This window comes from Pectinophora gossypiella, chromosome 9 (assembly GCF_024362695.1).
Source record: "Pectinophora gossypiella chromosome 9, ilPecGoss1.1, whole genome shotgun sequence".
NCBI lineage: Eukaryota > Metazoa > Arthropoda > Insecta > Lepidoptera > Gelechiidae > Pectinophora > Pectinophora gossypiella.
The window spans coordinates 12,864,463-12,883,136 of NC_065412.1; the positions used below are offsets into that span (position 1 = coordinate 12,864,463).

General features: G+C 38.9%; 1 non-coding gene across 1 annotated transcript; it reads left to right on the forward strand.

Annotated features, from left to right (window-relative positions):
• The first annotated feature begins 2,090 nt into the window (after window positions 1-2,090).
• On the forward strand, window positions 2,091-2,162 carry Trnam-cau (transfer RNA methionine (anticodon CAU)). Its single transcript has one exon. It is a non-coding gene; the product is annotated as a tRNA-Met (tRNA).
• Window positions 2,163-18,674: the final 16,512 nt, after the last annotated feature.

The following is an 18,674-nucleotide window of genomic DNA, read 5'->3' on the forward strand; positions in this document are numbered from 1 at the left end:
ATTTCCCCATCAAAGGCATACATAACACTGAATATACGGAGTTACTAACACATTTCCTTAGAACTATACTGAGAAACGGCGTTGGCGTATCTGGCGTTACGTTTCCTCGGACATCCAATTTTCTCAAGTGACTCCTTTACATAGCCTCGTAATTTCTCCCTTCCCGGCTTCAATAAGAATACTGGCGTTCGTAAAAAATTACACCCTGTACTTTATCTAAAGAATTTATTTTCATTACTGGCGTTTGATATTACGAAGGCAACGTGAAAAAGGCGCATTTTTTTTAACTCGTTTGCTTTGCTTTAGCGTTCGTCCCGTTTAAGGTCCTTAACCCAACCTGCAAAAAATAAGTTAATACTGTAGCGGACCCAACTAGTTGGCCACCTAGTTCCGCTCACATGCAACAGATGGCGCCACATTCTTCAAGCGGTCGTGAAACGCGGTATCGAAGTTTACACGGCAAGACGCATATATACAACTTCTAACACAACACTGTCGGATCGTCGATCCCTAGTCACACTACTAACTTGTGGCTAGCGGGGTACTATGCTCAGTTCGGTACCCCGAAAACATCCTTTGGCGGCAGCACATCCTCGCCGCCAAAATACAATACAAAAACTCTTTAATGCACTTAAATCATATTAAAAATACATTAGGTATTATAATTAGATAGGTAGTACAACAGGCGCCCTTATTGCTAAGGTGGCAATCTCTTCCCGACAACCTTTAGTTAAGTACTTACCCATTTTTAACAGATGCAACAACTGCCATCTGACCTTCGAAACCGAAAAGAAGCCCGGGAAACCCTATATTGACTTAGACGAACTTATCATCTGATGTTGACATTACACACTTACTTTTGTATGCGCTAATGTCAAATTGCAATATTGCTTTACAGATTAATTGTTTCAATGTGGCCTTTTTAACCCCCCTGTATTATTAGCGTTGCAAACTTACGCAATTAATTAATCATACTTTAAGCGCTAAAACTGCGCTGTGTGTTATACTGATACATGTGTTATTAAAATTTTAAGCTGTATGTTTTCCTTAAATAAAAAATAAAAATAAAATAAAATAAAGTATAATACCAAAAGTAGAATTTATTTACACCATAAACAAAACAGTTACTTTTGGTACAGAAATAAACTAATAAACAAAATAAAAATTAAACTTAACTAAAAATAAAATAAATTATACACAATTAGCAGTTAAACTAAACCTTACTTAAAAAGCCCGTCTCCAATCGTACCTGGCGCAAATGTACCCATAATGCTGGCTGCGTTTCCGCATTGAATAGCCAGCGATATGCGTTGCACCAGATACGATCCTGAGCGGGGATCCGCACCACTATTGTGTTGTCGTTGAAGCCAAATAGTGGTTCAGATTTAACCGCTAACAGCTTTGTAAAACTGCAATTTACACCTTTACTGCAAGCTGCTGACTAAAAATGGCTACAGGGAAACTTGCTTAAACATTCCCTGATGCAATGAGCGTTTCTGAAGAGAACGTGCTGGATTCTGTGAAACACGCCTTCTTCCAGAACCTTCTTTCAACCGTCTTAAAAAAGGAGAGGTTCTCAATTTGGCTGATTTTTTACGCCAAAAAGATGATAATAATATTAATGTTTGTTACCTCAGAACTCCGTCAATTATGAACCGATATGAAAAAAAAAAACATTTTTATAATCACTGGTTTTTTTTTAAACTCACGAAGGGAAAATTAAATCGAAAAAAATCGGACTCTGACGGGATTTGAACCCGCAGCTCTTGTTAAGCTGGGACGAGCGTGTTAACCATTACACCACTAGGTCCTCCTCTTGTCCATGCGAAATTATTTCGATCTATGTATCGTTTTAAGAAGACGCCGACGCTATCTATCTAGAATTTTGAGTACTAATATTACTTAGATCTGTATACTTCATGCTTTCTGATTGGTTTCATTTTCATTGAAATCGAGTTCTTCATAACGTAACATAAGCTCACGCGTTCGCATATCCCAATTAGGATTGTATTGGTATTGGGGTTATGTAAATAATAGGTGCCTACTATACGTTGCTGGTAGCCAACTTACGGGTCAGTAGAATCATAACGGCCTCCGTGGTCCAGTGGTTGAGCGTTGGGCTCATGATCCGGAGGTCCCGGGTTCGAATCCCGGTGGGGACATATCACAAAAATCACTTTGTGATCCCTAGTTTGCTTAGGACATTACAGGTTGATCACCTGATTGTCCGAAAGTAAGACGAACCGTGCTTTGGAAGGCGTGTTAAGCCGTTGGTCCCGGTTACTACTTACCGATGTAAGTACGTAGTCGTTACATGAGTCATGTCAGAGGCCATTGGCGGCTCAACAGTAACCCTGACACCAGGGTTGATGATGTTGGTAATGCACCTCACAATCCATACAATAGAAGTAGAATCATCAATTTTATCTGGAAATGAATGCTATTAAATGATCTGCTATCTACTCACTGACCCCTCCGTGCAAGTTGCTTATCTTGATTGATCGCTACTATTCGCTACCAATCGACACACGCATTCTCTACGTGACTTTGTAAAGGCAGTGCCTTTGCGTACGCATTACATACTTTTGCGAATGTTTCTGTATACAGAGTGAGAGCCTTCAGCGCTCCCCAATTCTCCGGCCAAGTAATTAATGCCATCTGTGCTTATGTTTCGAATAAAATTTAAAACGCCTCCAGCTGTCGCCAGTTTTCTTTATTTTTTTTTTTTCGACTTGTCGTAAATACCGACTGGAGACTGTCTTCTATCTAAGATAGTCGTATCGCCAATCTGGTGATTAGAAACCTTAAGACGGATAATGATGATCTTTATGGTGACAGGTGATCAGACCGCTCATATAAATAGTTCATCTTGTTAGAAAGAACAATCCCTCATCATCATCATTTTGATGTTGGATTTTACGATGCCCAAGATGATAGGCATCAGTTTATTTTTAGGGTACCTACGCTCGCAAAACTTTTCAATAATTCTTTTTTTTTCTTTTTTTCTCTATACGACCGGATTCCTTAACCAACAGACAACCACAACTCCACAAGCAAACGGAATTACAAGAAATAGCCATTCTACCGGAACAGGATATTGCTGTTAAGGGGTTGTGCTTTTAATTGCTTCATATAAAGTTAGCGTTCATAGCTGTTCGCAATGTGGCTCTTTCATGGCCCCCTATGGCCTTTACATGGCCCCTGCAGTGTTCCCGTGGGAGACTAACTTATGAGGCTCGTGGCCAGAATAGGGGCAATAGTGGACACTACTTTATTATATAAGTTACCGCAATGGCTTAGGCGCTGGACTATGGAGTATAATAATGGAAGTTACTTTTGCTGGCCAGTTTAGTGTATTTCCTTCGACAGTGATCCGTGTCCGGGGCAAACCTACAACAAGTTTTTAAAAAACAAAAAATGTTTGTCAAAAACTCTTATGTGATCCTTACCTATAGAAATTACAGAAAATGTGTACATTTTTAACACAACATTGACATTGATTTTTTTTATCTCGACACTAAAACGAAACATTCTAAACATGTATTTTATTTTATATTTTATGTTTCGTTTTAGTCACGAACTCGGAAAGTATTATTCATATTTTCACATTAAACCAACTTAAAATATGATAGAAAGTAAGAAATAACAATTGATTACAATGTACGAATCTCTAAAATAAAACTTTGATGTCGGCGCTAGTCGCTTATATCATGAACATGAATCATTCAATGTTTTTACCTAATTAAGCCTTGTATCCACTAGGCAAAAATTTACGCGCAACACATAATGCTCAACAAGTACGCGACGTTGCCAGCTGAAGCGCAATATGTCGCGCAACTTGTTGTTTGTTTAGAGAGCATCGTTAGTTGAGCATCAATTGTTGTCGAGTATTAGATTGACCGCCGATCGGCAGTTTGTTTCTAATTATTACTAATGAACAATTTTTTTGTAGAAATATAATAACTGATATTTAATATTTTTATATGCTGCTGTTAACTGGGAAATGATTTTGTCATCAAATTGAGGGCAAACAATCTCAAAAATATTCAGATTTATAATATATTTTTGTTATTACTGAATCGTGTGAACCTGAGTGTACCTTATAACTATTCACGTCATCCGATACATAGGGTATTTCATATTCCTGCATCACGCACCATTCTCGGACGAAGGTCTCCAGTAGCAAGAATGTGCATACAGTAAAACTACTGTCAAAGTAAAAATTCTACAGTAGATATATTTGTTGACAGTCTGGCAGCTTTAAAGCGTATTTTATTAAGTTAATTACTTACTACCTTCTTTTTAAATTTACTTAGTTCTGTAATGTGGATATAATTTCGAAAATGGGGTGAACTCCTATAATTGCCGTGCATTTCGAAATTGTACACGCAAAAAAAAAAACTAATGTCATGTAAGAAATGTACTGTGTTGGAGTTCCATGAATAAATAAAATAAAAAATAAAATAAAATAAAATAAAATAAAACACTTTTTTGCCAACTGTACTAGTTCAAAATCTAACAAATAAATTAATATCAAACTTTATATAAATCGGGGGCATACGCTATGGAGCCATATTAGATAGGCAGACAAACAACGCTGTTAAACAAAAATTCCGCACTTTCAAGATGTTGGGCAACATGTTGTGCAACATGTCGCACGCCAAATGTTGCCAAGTGGAAACGCAGCTTTATACTTACAAAAAACGATTGCATAAATAGAGCAATATTTTCATAAGCAATTACAACATCATCCATTCATAGCCACCCTTCGGCATTATTTTTATCACAACAACTAAATTCACAAACGCTTTATAGGCTTCATATACGGAGATTGAATCTCAATTTTCAATAAATATTCTCTGATATCCTATATTGAAAATAAACAATTTTTGATTTCGAATAATCGCTTTTCCCATTACATTATACCTAATGTACCCGTTGGTCTAACAGAAAGCTTGGTGAGGTGTGGGTATTTGTTCATCTTGCGATGAAAGTACTTCTGACTGCTACAAGTCGTAAATATGCTATGTTATTAATAACGCTTTACATTTACAACCCACGAGACAGAGAAAAACAAAGCAACCACTGGTAATTCATCGCGCACACATTCTTCTATTTCCCACATGGAATAATGACAATAGTATTTTACGTTAGAATAGAACAAAAGGACAATAGAACTGCACATTTGACCAAGTTTTAATATAACTGGGGCGGAATAAAAGCGGCGAGCTACCTCCGGCCGCTCATTTAGGGAAATTATGCGAGAACCCCGAGAGAAAAAATAAAGACTACCCCTACTCAATGGAGCTGTATAATGTATCTACCTTATTATAAGAATACTCAAGCAAGTATTCGTTTGTCCATCATGTGTGACTTCTACATTTGCAATAAAAATGTGTGCAGGTAAAGATTAACGCACACATAGGAGGAGGGTTTGGGGCGAATACGCGCGGTCTCACACAAACTCCCAATTTCCATCCCGGAACGGAATCAGGGACTAAGTACTTAATTAACTAGGTACTAAATATTTGGCGGTATTGCGTGCTTTGCGGGTTAGGAAGCGGGACTGAAGAAATAGTTATAAAATTATGTAGAATTTGATTTATTGAATAATAGTTCGTCGTTCAATTTTGTATTATATTAGTGGCGTCAGTTTTAAGCGACATCTATTAGTTTTCTTGACTACTTCTTCACATTTTTAAATGTCTTTGACGAGACAATATTGACATACTAAGGGTGGTATTAATAAACGAATCTCAGCTGAGACTGCCCTCAAGATCATGCTCAAGTCTCTGTTTTTATATAAAAACTGTCACATAGACATGATCTTGAGGGCAGTCTCGAAGCTGAGATTAGTTTATTAATACCACCCTATGACATCCTAAATGACCTGATGGCTCAAAAAATGTGCGCTAAATAGGGCTGTCCGTGACAGGGAGTTTGTATGAAACCGCGGTGAATTTCTAAGAGAACTGTAAATACACATTCAAACATTAGAAAAGCATTAAAACCCCGCTCGAAAAATCACGCACGCAAAAGTATAGAGAATTTTTTTTTCATCCTCAGTTTATTTCCTCTAGAGGGCTCCACATTGAAATTACGTGACGTCACGTAGGTTATAACCACCGGACAATTAAGACGCTTCTAGAGACACCTCATATTTATGTTAAATTCTGACAAGTGGTTTAGAAGTTAGGTTGGAACAGACGTGCATACATACATTCATAGCGGTGAAACACATAATCTTACTTTTTGCTTCGCCGAAGTCGGGTAAAAATATTCCCAGCCCGCATCGCTTCGGCGCCGCGTCTGTATGCATCAAGCCTAAACTGGAACATTTGTCGTCGCTGCAAATTTTTACTCGAGCTGCGAGGAGCGTGCAAATAAGGCTAGGTAAATAAACGCTTGGATATATTGGATGTGTCCAACGCTAAAGTTAGTGTATATCTTTACATACACACTGTTACGATCCAATACCTTTGAGGCGTACCAACCGAGTAAGTTACTCGCACTGTTGTGTAAGCGTAAGTTATGTGAATGTTAAACAGGGAGGGACACTGAAGCAAAAGAAATAAAAATATCGTATCACCTTTTTTTGACGTGACGATGCCTCAGGCAGTATTAACTACTTGGCCAAACAAATGGGGAGCGCTGAAGGGTCTCACCCGTGTCATCGGTAACGGACAAGCAGAAAGATGATTTGAAAGACCCGCCAACTCTTTTTCTTGTTACTTTGTGGTTCTTACGTACGCATAATCATCATTATGATGATAAAGAGTACAGAGAAGAATAGGTAGTTTCAAGGAGTTGTTATTTTAGAAGGCTACGTCTCAAGCACGCCTCACAAACAAAGGTAGCTAGGTACGTCGGTCGATGTCAGCAGAATTCGCTCGAATACAATAACGTGAAACAACGTGGGCGGATTCAATAAGTAGACAAAATATTTGTGCTTCCGTACCAACAAGTTTACTCAAGCTCAGCCTAGATACAACAGAGCGAGTATCCATCTTCTAAACACAAATGTACACGTATAGGTAGAGGTATTCATATTTGTATATATGAGGACCGCTCCTTCCGTAGTCGGTGTGTAAATTCAGCTTGATTTTTTCTTAAGTACGTTTAAAGTCAGGTAAGGAGACGTGCTTGTTAATTTCAATGTATTTTACAGTAAAAAAAATTATCAAGCCTCGAATATAGTACAGATTTCTACAAAGTTTCGGTAGAAATATTTTGATATTTTCAGAGAGATTTTCATATACTTACCTACACAGAGCAACAACAAACAACCTCTGTGATCAAGTAGTAAGAACGTTGGACTCCTGCAGATACAAGTTCAATTCCTGATGGGGACATTGTCAAAATCACTTAGTGAAACTGTCTTTTTACCGACTTCAGAAAAGGAGGAGGTTCTCAATTCAACCGTTTTTTATGTTTGTTCGGGGATAACTTCGTCGTGTATGAACCCATTTTGATAATTCCAGCATTTACTTGGCACCGACTTCAGAATTATAAAATTAAGTAATTGAAAATACGTACTTATTACTTTATGCGAAGTAAATTTATTTATTGCTTTTTAGTTTTGCGTTTGAAGTCAGTGTTTTTTTTTTGTTAAAAAATGTATTTTTGGTTGATAAGGTCATTTTTGGTGGGGTATGCTCCATATCCCCTCCGGTTGATTGAGGGGAGGCTTGTGCCCAACAGTGGGATACATATAGACTGTTTGTTTGTGTAGGCGTTACTATCTACACAAAACTATGCAAAGTCTAATTTCACTAGGTAATTATATTTGGAACACCAAACCACATACCACAGAACAGTTGATAATAGATATAGCATTGAAAAATGGAAAAGAATAATGAAAGGAGCCTCGTTTTAGCACAAACTTTTTTTATACTTTCCACAAAGGAGAAACGTCGCTAAAAGCAGCTTGATACTCAATTGTGGCCTTTTTCTTACATAAACCGTTGTGCGAATTGTCTGTGTAGGGACGTTTCGTTTAAATAATGAATGCAGGATCAGACGGCTGCGGGTTGCAGACCACGAGCTAATAGCCATTCAGGGACCCCAGGACTTACTTTATTTGGCCAATTTCTTCCCGTTTGTTACACACTGACATAAATCGAGAGCAAGCGGGAGATTTGCACGGCGAAATATTGCCAAGCGGGATTAAAACTAAAGCATATTTCTTCATAAAGACGTAATTAGGCGAGCTATTTCTTTAGTCCTCGATTTTATTACACATTCTCGTGTCGACGACCCTAAAAGAGGATTACTTACGTGTGTTTCCGTTGTGTTACTTATAATAATGAATATGCATATTGTGGAGCTATGCTACGCATTATCCGTTCCGTTATTAATTAAGGATAAAACGCCTTATGTAAAATGTAGGTAGGTGCTGTATTTGTGTATTGTACATTATATTTTTATTATGAGAGTACAATAAAGTATGAAGTACATACAACTACTATGAAGGACGTATTACTTATTATACCGATGATGGTTTGATAACCATTCGTCCATTTACATATTAATTAAAAAGATAACATAACAAATTGATTAAATTAATTGGAGATGTCCTTAGAAAAGGTTCAGTACGATCTACTCTGAACCGGCATACGTGTATTTTCATACACGCCGATTGATGAATGTTGAGGAAGCAAAAGAAGTGTGTCAGGATTGAAGCAAATGGAATTCCACAGTCTCTGCTTACCCCGGTGGGAAATATATAAACTCACGCCGTTTATAAATATATGTCTGAGTAAAACATAACAAAAACTTTATTGCACATACAGCATATACAAAAAAAAAAAAACAAAAGAGAAATAGAAAGAGTACAATAGGCGGCCTTATTGCTAAGGAGCAATCTCTGCCAGGCAATCTTATAGCCGTAAGACCGAATCATCATCTCCCTGTCACTTTGAGGTCACAGGTTCGAATTCCCAGAACAGGCCTAAATCAATGTATGTCGATTTTGTTTTTGGATTATTATCACGTGCTCAGCGGTGAAGGAAAACATCGCGAGGAAACCCACATTCCCGAGAAATGCATTTTCGGAGGTATGTGACCTAACCTGTATTGGGCTGGTTTTCCCTTCGCGGGTTGGAAGGTGAGACAGGCAGTCGCTTCTGTAAAAAACCGAACCTGTCAAATCATCAGATTAGGTAATCGGACCCTGTAAAAACGGCACAATGCTAGGAAGATGATGAATAATAAAATTAATATACCAAACTCGAACATCAACTCTATATTAAGTACCGCGTCCGAAATTAATTAATAGCAGCAATTCAACAACAGTTATCTACTACTCGTAAACGCAAATTATTGTTAATACGCAAACATTAAATAACAACTAATTACGTATCATTATGGCTTTGCAAACCTCACTAGCACCAATGAAGGACTCTCCAGGCTACGTTCCTCAAACACAATATAGAGGGCGCTGTCAAACACAATATGAGGAGCTCGGTGGCGCAGCGGTAAACGCGCTCGGTCTGTGATTGTTGAAGTTAAGCAACTTTCGCAAAGGCCGGTCATAGGATGGGTGACCACAAAAAAAAGTTTTCATCTCGAGCTCCTCCGTGCTTCGGAAGGCACGTTAAGCCGTTGGTCCCGGCTGCATTAGCAGTCGTTAATAACCATCAAACCGCACTGGGCCCGCGTGATGGTTTAAGGCTCGATCTCCCTATCCATCCATAGGGAAGGCCCGTGCCCCAGCAGTGGGGACGTTAATGGGCTGATGATGATGTAATTTCATGGATAATAGACATATGCATCTCATATCTTTGTTTTTGGGTGTAAATGACGACTCTTTTTATTACACCCAGGCAAAATTACATATTCCACCCATTATTATTCTGATCAAAATAAAGAGAAACAATAAAGGTGGCAACATAATTCTATACATAATGTGATCCGAATATCAAGCAACAATTATTTTGTAGAATATATTTATCACATTAAAGCTGTAAAACGCCATCTATATTGTTTTTGGTGAACGTAGAACTGATAGTGAAAACCACGTAACCGCCTTTTAAAAAATCATGATTCAATCGTGATTTTCTTCAACAAACCATCGATTGCTCTTTCAATCACTTTCAGTCCGGGTAATCAATTTTTACCGGGACCACAAGTTTATACCGGGATTGAGACTACTCTTTGTTTTTGGCGAGCTTCTGTTAACAAAACTCATGTTCAAATCTGATTTTTCAAAAAGGCGCTTACATGGTTTTCACTGCAAGACTGTATTTGGGTGAATATCAAAATGTGACAAGTTTGGTGGCGACTGTCATATATTTTTTTCGTGAAAAATTGGGAAAATTGGGAATTGAAAAATTCCTTTTTCATGTCGGAACCGAGGATCCTTTTGGATCTTTTTCATGTCGGTACCCAATTTTTCACGAAAAAATAATTTATGAACGCCACCAAACTTGTGAGATTCACCCATTTATTACAGTCCTTTGGTACAGTTCTTTATTACAGTACAGTTCTTTGGTTTACCAAAGAACACACTAGAGCTAGCTTTAGAAACACTGGCAGGGGGGGGGTTCACAAATCGGTTATGGCCGACGCGACGACGCGATGACCCCCCCAATTCACTTGCCACCGCGCGTAATTTCATTTGTTAGAGCACTTCACAACCACAGACCACGAACCACTCGACCATCGTGCATAACGCACATATTTTCCACATTTTTACAGTACTAGCCACCCGCCCCGGCTTCGCTCGGGTGCAATGCTGAGGAAAAAAATGAAATTATTATTAAAATCCTCAAAAATAACAGTATTTCTCCACTATTTAATGGATGTTATTATACATATTATAAACCTTCCTCTTGAATCACTTTATCTATTAAAAAAACCGCATCAAAATCAGTTGCGTAGTTTTAAAGATTTAAGCGTACATAGGGATGGGACAACTACCGTTCTACACGCCCTATAATATGTAGTGGCGAACTTTTTGTTCTCTATACGGCTCTACATTCAAATAAGTATGACGCCACACAGCCTGCGTCTTCTAGAGTATAATAACAACGTAGCTTTGTCGTTGTGGGTAAAAAATCAGCCACGTGGGAGATGGTTTCGCCCACTGAAGGAAAATAATACATACCTACTGGCGTCGAATGACTGAAATAATTTTGTTGTCAGGCCTCTTCAATCTTCAACTTTAAATAATTCCAAGAAAAAAGAAGTACTTCTCTATTGTATGTCAAAACATCACATCTTTTAATGTACCTACAACAGCGCCACATGTCCTTTACGTACTTCTAGTAAGAAATACCACAACAAAAGGAATAATCCACGTTTGTGAGACTGTCCTTTGTTTAGTAAGGACTTTTCAGTCTTGAATCACCTGATTGTGTGAAAAAGTAAGATGATTCCGTGCTTCGGAGGGCGTTGGTCCCGGCTATTAGTCGTAAAACACCTCCACCAACCCGCAGTGAAGCAGCGTGGTGGAGTATGCTCTATACCCTTACGGTTGATTGAAGGGAGGCCTGTGCCCAGTGGGACGTATATAGGCTGTTTACGTTATGTTATGTTAAGGAATAACGACGACGACGACGACGTATAGAACGGCAACTCTCCGCTCCCCACCAGCATCTAGGTTTGGCTCACGAACTCGAACATAGTTTGGTGCTGACACCATACGTTTCAAGACGTCACACACACAGATGCACTTGTACGATAATTTCAATGTGTAGTGTCTTCCAGGACTCTCTCTCCAGTGCTTCCTCCGGCCTGGAAATCATCCAAGTCGTCGCGCCATCTCCGCCTCGGTCTGCCACGCCTGCGTCTGCCTCTATTCGGAGACTATTCTGTGGTGATCTTAGCCCACAGGTCGTTAGGCATCCGACAGACGTGACCTGCCCAATCCCACTTCAACTTGGCGCCTGCGCGTACCACATCCGCAATTTCAGTCTAACAAATGCGAAATTTAATATTATTCATGCCAACATACAAAATGGCGGATTAATATCCAAGTTTTCCATGATGCTTGCCTTCTAAAGTATTGTGGCTCTGACCTTTCTAATGTAAACGGCCTCCATGGTCCAGCGGTTCAGCATTGGACTCACGATCTGGAGATCCCGGGTTCGAATCCCGGCGGGGACATATCACAAAAATCACTTTGTGAGCCCTGGTTTGTTACAATTTTCCATACATAATTTTAAACCTAAGAAATGAATCGACTATTCGCATTTTTATTAAGCATTGCATGGACACCGCCTACATTATCGATATGGCCAAACGTTGATTGAAATATCATTAAACGTTGTCATTTCAACGATATGGTCAACTAAAGTTGGCCATTTTATGAAATGGTCGAACAGATCATGAAATGATGAATTTTACGATCTGGCCACGACATATACACACATTACTCGCCACCTATGTGTAAGTTCTATGTAATAGGGACGAGCCTATTACCATCAACTGGGCACAAATCACAGATCCAAAGATGAATTCAAACTCATAAAGTCGAATTCTTCAGTCAGTAACGCAGTCATTCAAGATAAATTATCAAACAGAAGAAAAACTGTTTATTTGCATTGTTTGAATATAAAAAACCGAACGCGCATAGATATTTTTTCAAAATGTACTAAAATCTAAAATCTCGATTTCTGAATAAATTCTATTAAGGTCAACATACCTAAACTCACACCCGTAATCCTTAATGGGGTGGACAGAGCCACAAATAAAATCTAAGACAACTTGCAGCCACTGTTGATACGCTGTCGTAAGCTGGATATGATGAATATTATGGTGATAAGGGATCAGCCTATCGCCCATAACATTATTCCATCATGTTAGAGGACACAATCCCTCTGTCGGTTTTTACGACATGCCCAAAAAAATAAGGTCAAAATTTCGCTATGAGGAATATCAGCTATTTAAAAGGTTATCCATTGGTTAGGCGATTGGGGCAACCACCGTTCTACACGCCCTATCTATGGAGTAATGAAGACGATTACTCCAACGACAAGAGCGCAGCTCTTAAAGAAAGAGAGAGAGAGAATAGGTTATCCATACTGCGATCAATCTCTTATCGCGCAGATAGACTATCAAACAGTTTATCAGTAAGCGGCGAAACAGGCCTTATAATTACATCATACGACCAAACGTCATTCACTAGTCGTCCATTTAATGACCGCTCATTTCCTACAGAGTAAAAGAGACAGAGAATGTCTGCGTAGATACAAGTCGGGTATGATAGACGTAATAAATGAGATGCTTCCGTGTCGGTACGACTCCAATAGCAGAAATGAAATGCATTTGAGAAAGATCATCTCATCAATGAGATCCTAAGATGCTAAGATTGCTTCTAGGAATTCTAGTTGATTATTATGTTGATCGACTTGAGGAGAGGCCTATGCCCAGCAGTAAGATATAAAATAAAAGAAAAAAAATAAAACCCGACACACGCTCTAAAAAGTGTGAAACAAGAAAATATATCTGAATTTCTTACGAATAGTATTGAATAGAAGGTAGCCGTCTCGTATGCTATGGCAAGCAAACTCTTAGAACAGATTGGCATTCGACCAATACATTACACACGCATGCATTGTGAGGTGGAGTACCAACCTCATCTACCCTGGTGTCAAGGCTACTATTGTAACGACTACTTACCTACATCAGTAAGTAGTAACCGGGACCAACGGCTTAATGTGCCTTCCGAAGCAAGGATCATCTTACTTTCGGACAATCAGGTGATCAGCCTGTAATGTCCTAACCAAACTAGGAACCACAAAGTAATTTTTGTAATATGTCCCCACCGGGAATCGAACCCAGGGCCTCCGGATCGTGAGCCCAACGCTTAACCACTAGACCACTGTGGTCGTTTATAATTATTTTCTTTCAAAATAAATAATCTAAATGTGAAAAAGCTGAATTAGATAATTAATTTGTCAATTCATCGTCAGCCAGTACCTATGGTAATAAATTGTGGCGATGTCCGAGGAAACCCTAATGGCAGCGCTTGGCAACAGAATTAGCCATCTCAGATTATTTATGGGTAGTATAATAATACTGGTGCCAATAATAACACCATTGCCTGCTAGATACACTGTTTTAACTTTTATCATCGTGTTTTCTTTTGTCCGAGTACTGAATTCTAACTGCTACCGCACTATGTCGGAGTACCTTTAATTTTATTTTATTTTTTTATTTTTTCATGGTACCTGTGCTTTTCCGATAATGGGTGAGGGTTGAAAATCAGTGCTGCCCCCTGGGCAAATAATTGCTGAACCCTGGAATTTTTTCGGTGGACTGCGGCACCCATTTACATTTCTATTTTGTGTTTTTATTTTATTCTTAGGTTAAGTAATTAATATGGTTAAATTGACACATACACATTGATTGTTTCAATTTATTGATTGATTAATAAAAACGTTTTTATTAATATTATTGTTGTAATAAAGAGAAAGATAGAAACATCCAAAAAAGCCATTTGTTTATGTAGAGAAGCTACATAAATATCTACACGAAAAAGGGTTTTAAATAACAAAATGTGGAACATTTCCCATTTGTTCATTTTATTTGTTATTTTATTCAATATTAAGGATTTTTTCCGAAAAGCACTTAACCCTTCTTTGACATGATCCAAAAATATAAAGGTCAATTAAACCGAATGGAAGCTCCAACGAGTCTCACTAATCAACCCTGAATCTCGAACAGGAAAAACCATTAGATAAATTACAAAGCGGTTTTTCGCAACGTGCCCACCGATAAGGGTCTGGTACATTTGGAACAAGTCCTAAGTTTTCCCAACTTAATTTCCCTTCCGCTAACTTTCGGGGAATCTCGGCGATAAATCTCATCAATTTGTTGGGTATGACTGCGGGGCGATCGGCCTAGGGGAATGTGGCCAGCCCGTTCTTATTGAATTACGTCAAACTTGCGAAACCCTTACATTTGCCGCTATTTTTCTCCGCGCATGACGGCAAATTTTGAGGAAAATAAAACATTTATGGTCGACCTGGATCGGGTAATCACAGCGATGAAATACGGCATTGGCCTTTGCTAAAAGGTAAAATACGTGATAGGAGAATTCGCTTTATCCGAAGACGCCTTTGTCACAATTTTGTTAGCATCATGCACGTACTTCCGCCTTATCGTAAATTGAGCTAAAATTACCTTTTCATCATAGACCATCACGCGTATATAAATAATCATCACTACCGCGTACTTTTTCAATTTGTTTACATTTCTGCGTAGTGTTGCCTTTGGTCTTGGTTCCATAAACGACCATTAACCCCAGACACAGGGGGACAGAGTCATCTTCTCTGCCCTCCACTGGGGCAATTGCTGTTCGGCGCGTCCTTGCCGCGGGGGTGGGCCTCTTACTTCAGTAGGCCGGAGTGAGATGGTGGCTGAGTTCGAATAGGGGCCCAGGCCTACGGGGTATAACGTAGAACCCTTGCCCAGGGATACGGGTGAAGACCTCAACGGTTGCAGAGGCGAAGATGGGAGCCATCGGTACGGCAATGAAGGACGGAAGGGGCAAGTCACAGGGACTGTAACCTGGAACCTGACAGAGGGCAGCTGTAACTGTCAGTACTATTCAGAGGCGGAGGACAGGAGTCCTAGTATGGCGTTGTAATAGACTACTCTGGGCGCCATCCCCCAAAAAAATATATAAATAAATAGATGGCGCTGTTCAGATTTAACGTGATAACCACCTATTTTCTCTTTCCTCGGGGTACATAATTATTCAAAAATAGAATGTAATAGCAGAGGCATAAATAAACCGCCGCCGCCGCCGCCGCTGACGCTGGATGCGGGCAGCGCAGGACCGATCGTCGTGGAGATCCTTGGGGGAGGCCTATGCCCAGCAGTGGGCGTCATACGGCTGATGATGATGATGATGAAATAAAATAAAATGTTAATTGATATTTGGATCACATACGTATAGATGTTGCCACCTATATTGCATAACTTTATGTTGATCAGTGGGTGGAGGATTGTGCATGGGTGTAATATTCAAATTCAAATTCAAAAATATCTTTATTCAGTAGGTAACATAGTTACACTTTGAATCGGCAATTTTTACATAACGAACGTCTCATCCGCCTAAAACTACTGCAGCTTCTCACAACCTGTATAGCCGGGGAAAAGAAGCTGCAAGAAAAACCTCGGCACAGGGCCCTAGACGTTCTTTAAAAAAATAAAAATAAACATAAAATATTGGTATACAATTGAGTAATTTAGCTGCCTAATAACAAGAGTTATCATTTAAACCCAAAAAAAAAACATAGATAAAAATAATGTCTGTTATCCATGAAATTAGAAGGTTAAACGAAGGCAAATCTGTACAACGCCATCTATATTTGTTTTGGGGAACGTAGCCTGGAAAGTCCCTCTTTGGTTCCCAAAAATCCAATACTTACAGACTTTCTCATCACGCTTGGATGGAAAATTATGTCCGTGTTTCTTTCAAGTTGGTAACAATGGTAACTCAATTTGTGCGGTCATGCTGGTAAACTTGCAGGGATTCAAGTCAGCCTGACACGGCTCAGGTGCAATCCCTGTAACTATTGTAAGGAACAGAAATTTATCGTCCGCTTCTCGTAAACTGGACTTTATCACACCGACGCCAGCTTAAATGTATATTACAGGAATACGTTTAAACACTTAAAGGAAAGGGACAGATGATTGACAGCTGTTAATTTTAAATGAGTGAGTGTGTAAATGGATAACCCGTGCGAATCAAAAAGTTGTCTCGCTGGTATGCGTCCCGTTTGACGTGTGTTGTCAACTTCATTCCGTCGGGTTATTGGCCAACGTAAAATTTTAGAAAGGTTGTTTAAGATGTCTGCCTAAAATTTATGTGCGTTCCATAAATTTTATGCTGTCGATTAACCATTTTTTTTCATAATTAAAGCACATAATAACGGGTTCTTACCGCGTTTAAATGGGGATATGAGACTCCCTTACATTACATTTTTTTTCAGCTGATAAGTAAATGACAGGTATAATTAAAAAAAAATGGATGGTGTCTACAGAAATTAGCACCTTTATTATACTTGTCTTAATTCTCTGTCACTTCTTGCTGAACTTTCTGAGAGCCTATCCAAAATTTTGCTAGCGGATCATTAGACATTTTATCAACAAGTTGTTAGACAATGATTAGACAAAGCTACACGAAATAACAATTAAGTATACATGATAAAATGTCGTATGTGTCAAACAAACCGGCCTCTGTGGTCCAGTGGAAGAGCGTTGGGCTCACGATCCGGAGGCCCCGGGTTTGAATCCCGGTGGGGACGTATCACAAAAATCACATTGTGATCCCTAGTTTGCTTAAGACATTACAGGCTGATCGCCTGATTATCCGAAAGTAAGATGATCCGTGTTTCAGAAGGCACGTTGAGCCGTTGGTCCCGGGTACTACTTACTGATGTAAGTATGTAGTTGTCACATGAGCTGTGTCAGGGGCCTTTGGCGGGTCAGTAATAACCCAGGGTTGATGAGGTTGGTATTCCACCTCACAACCCACACGAAAGAAGGAATAGTACGAAATATGTAGTATCTGGATATACTTGCAAAACATTGCACAACACTTTTTATCAACAAACTATCTCGCGCTATGTATTCGTTTCGGAGACAAGGGAAAGCGTTAATCCACTTTTTATCACAACTTTGTCTTACCACACTGCAGTTGCGGCGTTTCTAATTAGTTTTGTTTTTACAATGACCAAGAAATCAATAAACATCACGGATTATTCAAAGAGTATATCACAGAGTTCCTGTCAGCTAAAAACATCCAAAGCGTAACAATAACAAATTAACAAAGAGATCGACATATTTTTGTACACGAAACTTCAAACAACAACGTATATACAAGTTGTCATCAGCTCTATCAATATATTCAAGTTGTTAGTTGTTTCGAAATTGAGTCGCGTTGCTCTGTGAGGAGGCTCGCTGTGTGAGTTAGCCGAATATTTCACAGTATTTGAGTGCGAGTCTCTGTTACCTACGCCTTTTTATTCAATTTTCAAAAAACATTTCGAACTATGCAGGATTGTGACTGATCTGCTTTCTATAACACCCTTTTTCCACTTTTCATGGCGGTACAAAATGCTTTGAATGGGAAAAACATCAGGTCCTGCAAGGCTAACATGCGTAACGTGATAAAATTCGATTGATTAAATACATTTTGTCACGTGATTTTGTTCGTACTTTGACAGAACGACATGACGTATTTGGGTTCACACTTTACATTTTACCAATCGACAAAACGACATAATTATATCGTAAGAATCGATAAATTGACCGAGACAAAATTTTATCACGCGCTACTGGAAGCATTTGTTTAATCGTTTATATCTGAATGCATCCAGAATAAAATGTACTAGTGTAATTATTTTTATTGTGATTAAGTAGGTAGCTATTACACTTACGTACTATTAGACAGAAGGACAGGTGCAGTACAATTAGTGATTACCTTCAATGTAGATAACATTTTGTCAATAACTTCAATTCAATGCGCGGCACGAATAACATCTGTCAAAGTACAGACACCATGTGTTGTGACATTTATTAGCATAGTGATGTATCAGTCGAGATTATTCGACCAATTCTGTTCTATATAACAAGACTTATTAAATAGCGGGTGGGAACCCGTGATTCCTGATGAGTGTCAACTCATGGGCTCAAGGGCAAAAAGTAATTCCATACAC